This window comes from Chrysochloris asiatica, unplaced genomic scaffold (assembly GCF_000296735.1).
Source record: "Chrysochloris asiatica unplaced genomic scaffold, ChrAsi1.0 scaffold00007, whole genome shotgun sequence".
In the NCBI taxonomy this organism is placed as follows: Eukaryota; Metazoa; Chordata; class Mammalia; order Afrosoricida; family Chrysochloridae; genus Chrysochloris; species Chrysochloris asiatica.
The window spans coordinates 428,706-443,644 of NW_006408525.1; the positions used below are offsets into that span (position 1 = coordinate 428,706).

The 14,939-nt window shown below is 42.0% G+C and overlaps 2 pseudogenes; both read right to left on the bottom strand.

Moving 5' to 3' along the window:
- Positions 1-8,493: 8,493 nt before the first annotated feature.
- LOC102828466 lies at positions 8,494-9,001 on the bottom strand (annotated as a pseudogene).
- A 2,932-nt stretch (positions 9,002-11,933) lies between these two features.
- LOC102818928 lies at positions 11,934-12,663 on the bottom strand (annotated as a pseudogene).
- Between the last annotated feature and the right edge of the window lie 2,276 nt (positions 12,664-14,939).

The window sequence follows — 14,939 nt, forward strand, 5'->3', positions numbered from 1 at the left end:
CCAAGGTCCATCTGACCTCAGTAATGATACCCCTAGCTCCAAGTCCTCTTCGGAATATGGCAGTTTCCTGATGATATTGCAATGTCGCAACCATTTTTGTATTGTTTTAAGCAATATTTTACTTGTATGCGATATTAATGATTTTTTTTGATGATTTCCACTTTCTGTTGGGTCACCTTTCTTTGGAATGGACACAAATATGATATCTTCCCATTAGTTGTCCAGGAAGCTGTCTTCCAAATTTCTTGATATGAATGAGTGAGTGCCTCCAGGGCTGCATCAGTATGTTGAAGGATTTCAAGTTGTGTTTCATTGATTCCTGGAGCCTTGTTTTTCACCAATGCCTTCAGTGCAGGTTAACTTCTTCCTTCAGTACCATCGGTTCTTTATCATATGCTTCCTCTTGAAATGTTTCTTTTTGAAACAGTGACTGTATGTATTCCTTTCATCTTCTTTTGATGCTTTCTGCACCATTCAATATTTTGCCCATGTTGTTGTTGCTAAGTGTTGTCAAATCAGTTCTGACTCATAGTGGCTCGTGAGCTTGAACCATCAACCTTGCAATCCAGCACATTAACCTGCAGCATCACACCAGTATTCCCATGTTGTTGTTATGTGCCATAGAGTCAGTTCCGACCCATAGCGACCCTGTGTAGGGTTTCCGAGGAGCAGCTGGTGAGCGTGAAATGCCAACCTTGCAGTTCAAACGGCTTTGCAGTCTGGCGCATTAACCAACAGCGCCACGCCAGTACTCCCATAGAATCCTTCAAACTTGCAAGTTAAAACTTGAATTTTCTCTTTCATTTTTTTTTCTTTTCCTTGAGAAATGCTAAGCATGTTCTTCCCTTTTCATTTTCTAACTCCAGTTCTTTGCACATCTTAATTATGATACTTTGTCTTCTCAAGCTGCCCTTTGAAATTTTCTGTTCAGTCCTTTTACTTCCTCAGTTCTTCTATTTGCTTTAGCAACTCTACACTGGAGAGCAAATTTCAGTCTCTTCGGGCAACTGTTTTGGTCTTTTCTTTCTTTCCTGTCATTTTAATGGCATTGTGCTTTCTTCTGTATGATGCTTTTAATGTCATCCCACAGCGCTTAGGATCTTCAGTCATTAGTTAGTATCTGTCAAATACATCAAATTTGTCCCTGAGATGGTCTCTAAATTCAGGTGAGATGCATTTAAGGTCATGTTTTCCCTCTCTTGGGCTTGTTTTAATTTTCTTCAGCGTCAGCTGGAACTTGCATATAAGCACTTGATAACCTGTTTCACAATTGCTCCTGGCCTTGTTTTGACTGATGATATTGAGCTTCTCCAAAGTCTCTTCCCACAGATGTAGTCAATTGGTTTCCTGTGTATTCTATCTGGTGAAGTCTATGTGTATAGTAGTTACCTTTTATGTTATTTTTTAAAAAGTGTTTGCTATGAATAATTCTTTGGTCTTGCAAAGTTCTACTATGCAATCTCTAGCATTGTTTCTATCACTAAGGCCATATTTTCCTTCTACTGATCCTTCCTCTTTGTTCCCAACTTTTGCATTCCAATAAAAGGTGTTGTATGCCACACCCTTGAGAAACATCAGATCAGGATGGTGATGTGATCAAGAGTCTTACTGTTAAGTGCCTTCCAATCTGTCCCAACTCATAGCTATCCTGTGTAGGGTTTCCTAGGAGCAGCTGGTGAGTTTGAACTGCCAACCTTGGGGTTCAAACTGACCTTGCAGTCAAATGCTTATCCCACAGTGCCACCTTAAGGATGTTGTTGTTAAGTGCAGTAGAATCGTTTCTGACCCACAGCGATCCGTATAGGGTTTCTGGTAGCGTAGTGGTTATGAATTGGGCTGCTAATCTCACAGTCAGTAGTTCGATACTACCAGCTGTTCCACAGGAGAAAGATGAGGCTTTCACACCCAGTAAAGATTTACAGCCTCGGAAACCCTGTACAGGGTCACTATGAGTCAGAACTGACTCCATGGCACATAACAACAACAACAACAACAACATAGGATTTCTGAGGAGGGACTGGTGGGGTGAACCACCGACCTTGCAGTTCAAACTGACTTTGCAGTCCAGCGTATTACCCTGCAGCACCATAAACCTCTTATTGGTGAATCACATCCTGGGGATTATGACATAACTGCCAAACCACTGAGCATCATGGTCCAGTCAAGCTGACACACATTCTCAGAGAATACATTTAGTCAATGACAGAGGGTCAGATTGGAGGTGTTTCTAGAAAGCAGCAATGTGAGACCAGTTTGGAGATGAAAGCCTAGGAAAAAAGCTAGTACACCTTTCCTAGTGAGAGACAGTGGTAAAGGATGGAACCTGGAAGATGTAAGGAGAATGGAAAGAAAAGAATTCTTTCTGGAAGAAGACGAGGCTTTAGCAGCTTTATGAGAAACAGGGAAGTCAGCAGAGAGAGTAGCTTTTGAAGGGCAGCATGATGAGCTTGTGTTTTTATGAAACGGTAAAGGATGGGTTGCTAGAGTGTGTATTGTCTAGGAGGAAGTGGCAGAAGTGGGGAATCATAAATACTAATAAGAGCCCTGGAGTCCTGGTGTGGCGCTGTGGGAATCAAGCTCTCCAACTGCTCCTCAGAAACACTATACAGGTTCTCTGTGAGTCGGAACCAACTCAACGGCACTTAACAACAGTAATAAGAATCCTGGTGAGGCACTCTGTAGCATAAACACTGGACTGATCAATGTAAGATCGGTAGTTCAAATCCACCAGCTACTCTAGGAAAATTTATACAGGGTCACTATGAGTTGGAACCAACTCAACAGCACACAAAATAATATGAAATACTCATGGTAATTCTAAGAATCTTCCTAAAAACTTCGGAATCAAACAAGCAATAGTCAACTTTTTGTGCAAAAGTCTCCAACTGTGGAGGAATTAATTTCCTTTGAAAGCCAAAGCTTGTTCAACTTAATGAGGTCATAGAGAGATCTGGCGGCACTCTTGGAAATCAAGCAGTTTGCAGGCCAAACACAACTTATCATTTAACTGCACAACTTCTCTAAAACTCAGCAGAACGGCTGGGAGGATTCAGGGGAAACTAAATGCAGAGAGCTTGGCTGATAAACATTCAATAAATGATTCCACCCAGTGCCATTGTTAAACAGATGGTGCTGCTGCTCAGAGCTCAGCCAAGCTGTGAAACAACAGAGTGGAGGTCAGAACATTTTCCCTTTAAAAACCAATTCTCATCAAGTTGACTCATGTGACCCCATAACTGCCATAGGGTTTACAATGGCTGGGTTTTTTTTTGGGGGGGGGGGAGTCCCAATAAATGTTAGTCCCTCTATTAAAGCTTTACCCCTTTTGGGGAATGAATTATTAGTGACCTTGTGAGTAAACGTTCTCAGTCCTAAAAGCATTCATTCAGAAATATATTTTGAACAGATGTTGAAATTAGGCAAAGAGGCAACCAACCACTATGCATGATTTACTGTAAACCAGTATCAGTGTTCAAAATGAAAGTTGTCATCTTCCCCCGGAAACATGCACCTTTCGACTTCCCTGTTTCTGTCACCCAGATGCTTATGTTCCAGGCTTCTCATAGTCCTCAGCTCATGGTGTCTAGCCTTTCATCTGGTCTCCATGCTTTTTTAAAACTTGTCACTGTGACCCATGGTCACATGATGTGACATGTACATCTGAGACAAACGCTTCATAAAACAATACTTGTGGTTTTTAAAATATCTGATGCACCCTGATATTTTCTGTTCTAGTGCTTCTTAAGTTTCTCTGAACTTTTTGTTTTGTTTAATTGTATTTTTTAGTGAGAGAATATGTGTTTTGTTGTTTAGGGCATTTTTAGCTCTCTACTCTGGTACTTGGAGCTAACAGAGTGAAAGAAAAGATGTGCAATATATCTAACTGACAAGATCTTTTATCCATAAAACAAAACAAAACTACAGATTAATAAGAAAAAGGCTGGAAACCAATTGAAAAAAATGGGCAAAAACTTGAATAGATCCTTCACACACAGAGGATATTCACATTGCTGTAAACATACAAAAGGGTCTCATCTGTATCGTTGTTTGGTGCCATCGAGGCAGTTATGACCCATAGCGACCCTGTATGGGGTTCCAAGGAGGGGCTAGTGAACTTGAACTGCCAACCTAGCGGTTCAAACCAACTTGCAGCACATTAACTCACAGCACCACACCAGGATTCCTCATTTTTATTCAGCATCAGGAAAATGCAAATTAAAACCACATTGTGATAACATCACACATCCATCACAATAGCAAAAGTGAAAAAAAAAAAAAAAAAAAAGCCAAAACAGGTATCAGTAGATAGAAATCTCGGCGAGATGTGGAGCAATTGAAACGCTCATACATGCTGACACAAGTGTGAATGGGTAGATCCCTTTGGAAAACTGTTTGGCAGTATGGTTGTTGTTATTGTTAAGTGCTGGCAAGTCAGCTCTAACTCATAGAGACCCTGTATAGCGTTTCCAAGGAGTGACTGACAGGTTTGAACTGTTGATCTTGTGGTTCGCATTCCAGTGCTTATCTTTCAACACCGCACCAGGACTCTGGCAGCATGGTGGTATCTGCTAAAGCTGATCAGATCACTCAGCAATCCCACTCTTGGATATATGAGGGTCTTCAAAAAAAGTTGTGAGAAAATTCCATTGTCTTTAAATTCCATTTTTCCATGAGCTTTTTGATATATAATATGTTGAACTATATGTATAAAATTATAAATATTTGACCACTGTTGATTTACAAATAAGGCATTTTTTTTCTTTCTAAACTTTTTATTGTGAAGGTTTACAGAGCAGATCATCAGCTTTACAGTCAACAAATCATATACTTTGCTTCATGACAATGATTGGAATCCCTTCCATGTGCCATCGGTTAACAATGTTTAGCTCTGTTTGCATCAACTCTTGGATTCCTCCCTGTGTCTTCCATTACCTTCATCTTTCCTCTGACAAATATGGCATTTTCACACTGTTCAACCTACTATAAGAATGTTCCCAGTAGCACTATTTGCTTTAGCCAAAGTCTGTTGTTAAGTGCCGTAGAGTTGATTTGACTGTATAGGGTTTCCGAGGAGCAGCTGGTGGGTTTGAGATTAGCAGTCAAATGCTTATCATACACTATGTTGTTGTTAAGCGCTGTTGAGTCGGTTCCAACCCATAGCAACCCACTTTAGGGTTTCTGAGGAGCGGCTGGTGAGCTTGAACCACTGACCTCACGCTTCAAACCAACGTTGAAGTCCAGTGCATTAACCCAATGCACCACACCAGTACTCCATACAGCACTATGTCATTGTTGTTAAGTGCCGTCAAGTCAGTTTCCACTCATAGTGACCCTGTCTAGGGTTTCTGAGAAGCAGCTGGTGAGCTTGAACTGCCAACCTTGCAGTTCAAACGCCTTTGCAGTCTGGCACATTAGCCCACAGCGCCACACGGACTCATGTTGTTGTAGTTATGTGCCATGGAGTCAGTTCTGACTCATAGCGACCCTGTACAGGTTTTCTGAGGCTGTAAATCTTTACGGGAGCAGAAAGCCTCATCTTTCTCCTGTGGAACAGCTGGTAGTTTTGAACTGCTGTCTTAGAGTACCTCAAATGTCTCTCAAAGGGACTGTGGACATATTTATTGACTAAAGTATCAACTACACCCAGGAACACAAAATGACTCTTCCAATTGTTGAATGAAAGAAGCTATACACTTTTACAAAGCACAGAAACAAACAAAAAACGAATTTAAAGTGAAGAATCAGGATGGTAGTTACTTTTGAGAGGTATTGACTGGGGTGGGGGAAAGGAAGGTTGCTGGTTAATGCCTTTATTTTTAACATCTGAGTGCTATTTAAATACTCATGCTCCCTTTGTAAGAATGCATCAAACTGAGTTCATATGATTTGTATACTCTTCTATTTATGATCTTTTATACTTCAATAAGGAGCTCTGGTAGCGTAGTGGTTATGAATCGGGCTGTTAACCTCAAGTTTGGCAGTTTGAAACTACCAGCTGTTCCGCGGGAGAAAGTTGAGGCTTTCTGCTCCCATAAAGATTTACAGCCTCGGAAACCCTGTGCAGGGTCACTATGAGTTGGAACTGACTCAATGGTATTTAACAACAACATACTTAAATAAAAGCTTATTTAAATGCTTAATTTCAAATTACTTTTGAGTTAGATTTGCATTATCTAAAGTTCAAAAATATATTTAGTGATATAATTTACTTTATTTAGTCCCTAGCATAATTCACTTCCTCAAATACAGCTGAGGTTCCCAAGAAAGGGTTGCTGATTCTTATCAACACCAGATTGATCGTTCAGGTCAAGAAACACATTGAAATCTCTTTGATTGTCCTACCTCCCACCCTCAGTGATATTTTGTAAAGGAAAAATAATTGGTTCTATCACATGATGGAATTTTGCAAGACCAATAACTTATTCATTGCAAAAGACTATACACATGGGTCTCACCAGATGGAAAACACAGAAATCAAATAGACTCCATCTGTGGAAAGAGACGGTGGAAAAGCTCCATATCATCAGCCAGAATAAGGCCAGGGACAGACTGTGAAACAGACCATCAATTGCCCATATACAAATTCAGGCTGAAGATGAAGAGAATGAAAACAAGTCCACAAGAGCCAAAATAAGACCTTGAACATACCCTACCAGAAATTAGAGATCATCTAAGTTCAGATTTGATACATTGGTGGTGGTGGTTATGTGCCGTGGAGTCGGTTCCGTCTCACGGTGACCCTGCACAGGGTTTCCGAGGCTGTAAATCTTCATGGGAGCAGAAAGCCTCATCTTTCTCCCACGGAACACCTGGTAGTATCGAACTGCTGACCTTGCTGTTTGCAGCCTAATTTGTAACCACTACGCTACCAGAGCTCCTTGATTTGATGCATTAGACAATACTAACTGAAGACCAGAAGAATTGGTATGACATCAAAAACATCATATAGGAAGAAAGCAAAAGGTCATTAAGAGGCAAAAAAGAAAGAGAAGCCCAAAATGGATGTCAGAAGAGACTCTGAAACTTGCTTTCCAGTGTAGAGATGCTAAAGCAAATGGAATAAATGAGAAAGTAAAAAAACGGAACAGAAAATTTCCAAGAGCAACTTGAGAAGACAAAGTCAGTTATTATAATGAAATGTGCAAAGACACAGAGTTAGAAAACCTAAAGCAAAGAACACATTCAGCATTTCTCAAGCTGAGAGAAGTGAAGAAATACTTCAAACCTCAGCTTGAAATATTGAAGGATTCTATGGGGAAAATAATGAATGATGCAGAAAGCATCAAAAGAAGATGGACAAGGAGTCGCCCCCTGTGAACAGGGTCACTGTACTGCAAAGAAATGGTTGATGTTCAACCATTTCAAGAAATAGCATATGATCAAGAGCCAATGGTACTGAAGGAAGAAGTCCAAAGTACAATGAAAGCATTGGCAAAGAAACAAGACTCTGGGAACTGATGGAATACAAATTGAAATCTTTCAACAAACTGATGTGGCACTCACTCATCTAGGCCAAGAAATTTGGAAGACAGCTACCTGGACAACTGATAGGAAGAGCTCCATAATTGTGCCCATTCCAAAGAGAGGTGATCAATGGAATGCAGAAATCATTAAACAATATCATTAATATCACCGGCAAGTAAAATTTTGCTAAAGATAATTCAAAAACAGTTGCAACAGTACATCAACAAGTTGCTGACAGATTCAAGGCAGATTCAGACCAGGATATGGAAGGAGGGGGCGTCATTACTGATATCAGATGAATCTTGGCTGAAAATACCAGAAAGATGTTTACTTGTGCTTTATTAACTATGCAAAGGCTTTTTTTTAAAAGGACAATTATTCATTTTCCAGATGTTATGGTTACAGTAAACAGTAAAACCAGATGGAAGAAAATGGTTTTGGCAATTAGAAAAGACAAAAAACAAATCAGGGATTTGGCCATTAAAGGTTATTTACAACTAAAGGGAGGGGGGAAAATAACAAAAGAAGTTGTTTCACATTGTAGACCCCTTCAAAGCCTAATATTTGCTTACCAAGTCAAAAAAGAGACACAGTTGATTCAGGAGCTAGAGGTTTGAACTTGAATAAGACATTTATAAAAACCAAAACTGGGGCAGTGTCCTCCCCAGCCCGGGGACCACAGCCACAGCATGAGACTAAAAAACTCAACAGAAGGAAGGTGGGATACCTGAGGGTACTACTTGGAAAAGAACTGGGAAAGAAAACCAGAAATTGCTTTCTGCAGGGGTGGGGATGGGGAAGGAGGGAGGGACAGGAGCATTTCATATCACTAACCTAACTTGGTAAATTGTAAGGGAATTCCCTCAAAAGGAAAACCAGGTGGGTGATGGGAGAATCTATAGGAGGGAGAGGGGTCGTGGCGAGGAGGGGGCATCAGGAAGGCAGTCAGGGCACCTGGTCCAAGCAGTGACCTCACAAAGACAGCACAGTTTTTGCAGCTTAGACATCACCCACCTGCCCCCACACAGCTTACTCATTCTGCTCTCTGGCAGCTGTAGGGCCTGAGGCCCTGCCTCTTCCTCCCTCGGAAGCAGCCTTGGCTTCTGCCCCCTTGTCCTGGGGATCCTGGCTCTCCCAGTGGCAGCGTTCCCATCCTGGGCAGTGCCCTCATCGCTGCAGGGACCGATCTCTCCCTGCTTCTGCTCTTCCTCTGTGGGTGAGGAGGCAGAGGAATCATCCCCACCCTCCTGGGTTCTCTTGAAGGACAGCCTGCTCAATTTGAAAGCCTTCTGGAAAGAGAAGTTATTCTTTTTCTCGGGGGTCTCCTTGGCTTTAATGCCTTGAGAGGGGGCTGCTGGCTCCATGGCATAGCTATCTGATTCTGCCTCATCTGTTCCGTTCACAGAGGGCGACTTCCCTTCTTCCTTAGAGGATAAGTCTCAGTTGCTCTTCACATGGTCCTTCTCCTGTCCGTTGGTCTTGCTGCCTCCTCAGCTTTCATATAGCCCCTAGGAGCCTTAGAGCTCTGGCTACCCATACTGGGTGGGGATCTGCTGGGGGCCACTCAGAGTCACCTGAGCTGCAGGGATAGTTGGTGGCTTAGGCCAGGCCAGCAGAGGGGTGGGGCTCGCTCCTGATGGAGAGGGGTGTCTGGGGAAAACACAGACACCTGGTGCGTTGCTGTGGGCTAATGCATCAAACTGCAAATTCAGTTTGAACTGCAAGGTCAGTGGTTCAAGCTCACCAGCTGCTCCTTGGAAACCCTATACAGGGTTGCTGTGGGTCGGAATACACTCAACGGCACTTAACAACAACAACCTCCTCTTTGCGTTGGTGACCCACTAGCTGCACCTACCGCCTCTCTTCTCCACACCAGATAACCCTATGCAAAGGCTTTTGACTGTGTGGATCATGACAAGCTATGGACAACATTGGGAAGAACAGGTATTCCAGAGCACTTTATTGTGCTCATGAGAAACTTGTATATAGACCAAGAAGCAGTTGTTCAAACAAAACAAGGGAACACTGAATAGTTTAAAATTAGGAAAGGTGGTGCTAGGGTGGTTTCCTTTCACCATACTTAATCTGTATGCAGAGTAAATAATCTGAGAAACTGGATTATATGAAGAATGTGGCATCAGGATTGGAGGAAGATTCACTAACAACCAGCAATATACAGATGATACAACCTTGCTTGCTGAAAGCACAGAGAACTTAAAATACTTACTGATCAAAATCAAAGACTGCAGGCTTCAGTATGGATTGCATCTCAATGTAAAGAAAACAAATCCTTACCACTGGCCCAATAAATAACATCCTGAGAAATGGAACAAAGATTGAAGTTGTCAAAGACTTAATTTACTTGGATCCACTATCAAAACTCATGGAGGCAGCAATCAAGAAATCAAATGACATATTACATTAGACAAATCTGCTACACGAGACCTTTTTTTTTTTTTGCACAAGACCTCTTTAAAGTGTTCAAGAGAAAAGATTTCAGTCTGAGACCTAAGGTGCGCCTGACCCAAGCCATGGTATTTTCAATAGTCTCACAAGCATGTGAAAGTTAGACAATGAATAAGGAAGAATGTACAAGAATTGATGCATTTGAGTTATGGTGCTGGAGAAGAATATTGAAAGTACCATGGGCTGCTAGAAGAACAAACACATTATGTATGGAAAGAAAGCCAGAATGCTCCTTAGAAGCCAGGATGGCAGCACATCATCTCTCATACGTCGGACATATTATTAGGAGAGACCAGTCCTTGGAGAAGAACATCCTGCTTGGTAAAGTGGAGGGTCAGCAAAAAGAGGAAGACCCCCAACAAGAAGGATTTGCAGTGGCAGCAGCAATGGACTCAAGCGTAGCTGACATTGTGAGGATAGTGCAGGACCGGCAGTGTGTGTGCATGGTGCATAAGTTGGAACCAACTGGATGACACCTAACAACAACAACAACCATCTTAACCTGAGAGAAATTTTGGGTTTTAAAATTCTCCCCTAGGGGAGAACTCCAGTCTTCCCATCGCATTTCCAATAGATGTCACCCTAATCCCTTCACTTGTAGTTGTGACTAAACTGTGACTAACTTCTCAATCATTGCTCCAGGTTATGCTGTGAGACGTAAACACTGCTATCCTGTGTGTATTCAGAAGCTATTTTCTGGCTCTTCCAATTTCACAACTGATCTGCTATTGGGTTATTGCAATTTCTACGGAATGCAAACTTCCACAAGCTTTCAAGTCTGCTCGATTTAGCTGTTTGTTTTGTGGTAAAATTCATATTCCATTGAATTTGTCATTTTAAAGTGTACAATTCATAGGCATTTGGTACATTCACAATGTTGTGTAACCATCACCATTATCTAGTTCTAGAAAATTTTAACCAACTGAAAGGAAAGCCATTAGTGGTCTCCTCCCCTCAGCTCCTGGAAACCATTAGTCTATGTTCTCTCTCTATGGATTTGCCTATTTTGGATATATCATGGAAGTAAATCAACCAACATTTTTGAGCACCACCTCTTTATGTAAGCTAGGCACCAGGGGTACAGCGGTGAATAAGAAATTTGCTCCTAAGGAGTTCACTGTTGACTAGGGTCAACATAAGCAAATAAACAACTAGAGTACAATGTAATCGAAACATGAAATCGTGGGAACATAGATGAGATTGAAGAGCCAGCTGTAAGAAGTGTGATTTTAATTTAGGAGAGGAAGCAGAAGTTTGCTAGCTGCCGGAAGAAGGGGGGCCAGGCCTGGGGGTGAGGTAGAGGAGAAGGGGAGCAGCAAAGCATGGAGATGGACAGGGTCTGTGCTCAAAGCTGGTGGTGGACAAAGCCCATTCTAAGCATGTTGTCATTCCAGGACCTTTGTGTTCCTTGGGATGGTTCTCTCAGATGGGTGGGTGCTGGGTGGCTCCAATCTTTATTCACATCCTTACTTAAAAGCACTAAACTTCAAACTGTAATGAAACCAGCTGCTTCTCAGAAACCCTCTACAAGGTCTCTATGAGTTGGAACCAACTCGACAATGCTTAACAACAACAGTCATTGAAAACAGCATTTTCCTTCTCCCTACGCCTGCGTTCTTTTTCTTACAGCACTGACCACTATCGAGTACTATAGTGTACATAGGTTTAAGTGTTTCTCTGTTTGTTTTCACTCTCCTGAGCTTGAAATAAGCTCCATAAAGACAGACACATTTGACTACAGCCATATTTCCAGCAACCATAAGTGTGCTGGACACATAGTAAAACAATACACAGCAAACCAGTTACCACTGAGTTCATCTGGCTCATGACAACCCAGTGTGTGCAGAGTAGATGTGCAGTCCATTGCCTTTTTTTGTTTTGTTTTTTATTTTTTGCACTTCTGATTGTAGCATTTGGCAGAACTGAAAGGAAAGGAAGTTGTGCTACATGTTGAAGGGATTGTGGGCAGCAGAAAGAAGACACCAGGAGAAGATAAAACGTTGTCACATGAAGTCTTCAAAATCTTGTACACATCCTCCATCATAACCACCATCGTCTGCCAGATCATCTTTTATGGTAGCTTTTAAACCCCCTCCAGGAACCACAGCTTTCTTTTTCTTTTTGGCTTTTCTTTTCTTGCTTCTGTTTTTCACTGCAAAGTACAATCAGTGAATTGGTAATCTTTCTTAGGTCATCAATTTCCAGTGAAATACACATATCTCAAACTAAGGCTTCCAAAAAGCTGGCATAATATAATGACTTTTCATATTGTGTAATTTTATCCCTTAGTAACTTCCCAAACTCTGTGAAGTCTTGATGGGTTCATAGCATCTATTCCATAAACTGTATTATTAACACCAAAAGTTTCTTCTGCTAATTCAAGGTCTGCCTCTTCCAGAAATTTCTTTAGTCTCAGTTTGTCTGCTAGTTGTTCTGGTGTTAGCACTTTAGGGTCTTCAAGTTCTTCTAACCTCTTTTTAAGTTCATCTTGCCTTTTCTTTTGTTACCCTTCTTTTTCTGTGATCTTCTCTGCTATTTTTTTCTTTTCTGAAACTTTTACTTCTGGCTTTTCTTTAGTTTCTTCTTTCTTTTCTTCATCATCCCAGTTATCCTTGACGTCTTTGTCCTGGTCCTGTGCCGCCCTCTCCCCCTCCCCCGCACTGGGTCCTTCACGGAGAATGTGTCCACGTCCCAGGAATCAGAGTTCCCCCCTGCAACTGTTGCTGCCGCCATCTCAGGCTGGGTGTGAGTCCATTGACTTTTCAAGATTGTCATTTTTCAGAAGCCCCCAGCCAGGGGTGAACTAGAATCCCCAACCTTTTTTTTTTTTTAATGTTTTATTGTGAATTATGTGATAGTTTACACGGGAGAACATTAACTTTACATTCATCCTATGATATGTCGTTTCATTGTCATGGTTATAATCCCCTCCATGCATCATTAACCAACCAAAAAAATGGTACACCCCGCAAGCCTGCCTCCTGGTCATCAGCACACAGCCCCTCTCCCTCTCTGGGTCTAGAGTCCCCAGCCACTCCATCTCTCCACGTTATGTCTCTGCCTCCATCTCTGGTATCATTGATTCTCTGGGTAGAGTCCTGCAAGCTGCTTTCTCCCTTGATGGTTCCAGGGCCCTCCGCTCCTGGACTGTAAAGTCAACCACTCCCCTCCTTTTGCTACAAAAGTCTACCTTTACATTTCCAACCCTCACAGTCATTCCTGATAGTAATTATTCACTATTGTATCAAATGGGTGCTATCCACATCTCCTTTCACCAGTCCTGCCCAGACAGATTGTATACTACTCAGTGGAGACTCTACTTTCCTCTGTGCCCTGTGGATCTAGGTTACCTCTTGAAAGCTTGTAAGCCAGTCACTTCTTGCCTTTGTAGCCCCTCCCACTATTTTGGGTAGCCAATGTCCAAGTTGTCCATCCCTGCCTACCCTATGCATTGAGGGTGTGGGAATGATCCTTGCTGTAAAGATTTGTCCCCTTTTGAGTAACTGCATCCATTGGTGTAGGTCAAGTTCACCAAATTGTATCAGATTACTCTTGTTTTCCTCTTCTTTCTTCTTCTAGTTGAGTTCTGATCATCCAGCCATTGAAGCCAGGTCAAGTGGGTATTATCTGTAAGTGTGGGTGCTCTTGTGCATATGCCCTCTCTTCTTATCAGCTGGATGCTTAATTCTCCACTCTAGTCCTCTGTGGCTATGTCATTGACTCTGTAGAATCCCCAACCTTTAAGTTAACAGTTGCGCCATCCATGAGTTCTTTGGCACATAGTTGTTGTTAAGTGTTGTCGAGTTAGTTCTGACTCATAGCGACCCTATATAGGGTTTCCAAGGAGCAGCTGGTGAGTTTGAACCATTTATCTTGTGGTTCAAACTAACCTGGCCCATAGTTTTTGTTAAGTGCCACCGAGTCGGTTCTAAATCACAGCAATGCTGTATAGGGTTTCTGAGGAGCAGCTGATGAGTTTGAACTTCTGACTTTGTGGTTTGCAGTCCAGTGCTGATCCTATAGTGCTACACCAGGAGTCCTTGTACGTATATATTGCACATAGTAAATGCTCATTAATCTTAATGAATTAATACTTTGACAGTATTGTAATAGGCAGTCCCTGTGGGTTTTGAGCTTGTTCCTGTTGTTGAAGACAAAATGATACTTAGCACAGCAAGACAGAGGGAAACATGATCAGATTCTTAATGATTTTCAGCTTTTTCATTTTCCTACCTGCTATTTCTTTTCCCCAAGAAGGAAAACCATTTTGTGATCCCATGTCCTTTTACTGTATTATTGTTGATTATTTTTTTTACTGAGGACTCCTGGTGTGGTGCTGTAGGATCACCACAAAGTCAGCAGTTCAAACCCACCAATTGCTCCTCGGAAACCCTACACAGAGTCACGCTGAGTCAGAACCGACTCGATGGCACTTAACAACAACAACATCATCTTTTACTGATATTTCTTCTTTTATGCTACGTGGCAGGTACTAGGTGGTGGTGGTGGTGTGCCATAGAGTCAGTTCCGACTCATAGCGACCCTGCACAGGTTCCTGAGGTTATAAATCTTTATGAGAGCAGAAAGCCTCATCTTTGTCCTGTGGAACAGCTGGTAGTTTCGAACTGCTGATCTGGAGGTTAGCAGCCTAACTCGTAATCACGATGCTACCAGGTGCTAGGTGAGGACCTGACTCCTTAGACAAATGAAGGCAATCAGTAGACTAGCAAGCAATTACAGTGGACCATGATGCTTAGCCACACTTGTCTGTCAGTTTGTCATATGTGGTGGCTTGTGTGTTGCTGTGATGCTGGAAGCTATGCCACTGGTATTTTAAATACCAGCAGTCATCCATGGAGGACAGGTTTCAGCAGAGCTCCCAGACTAAGACAGACTAGGAAGAAGGACAGGCATACCACTAATGAAATGGCTAGCTACTAAAAACCTTATGAACAGCAGTGGAATATTGTCAGATATAGGGCCAGAAGAGGAGTCCCTAGGTTGGAAGG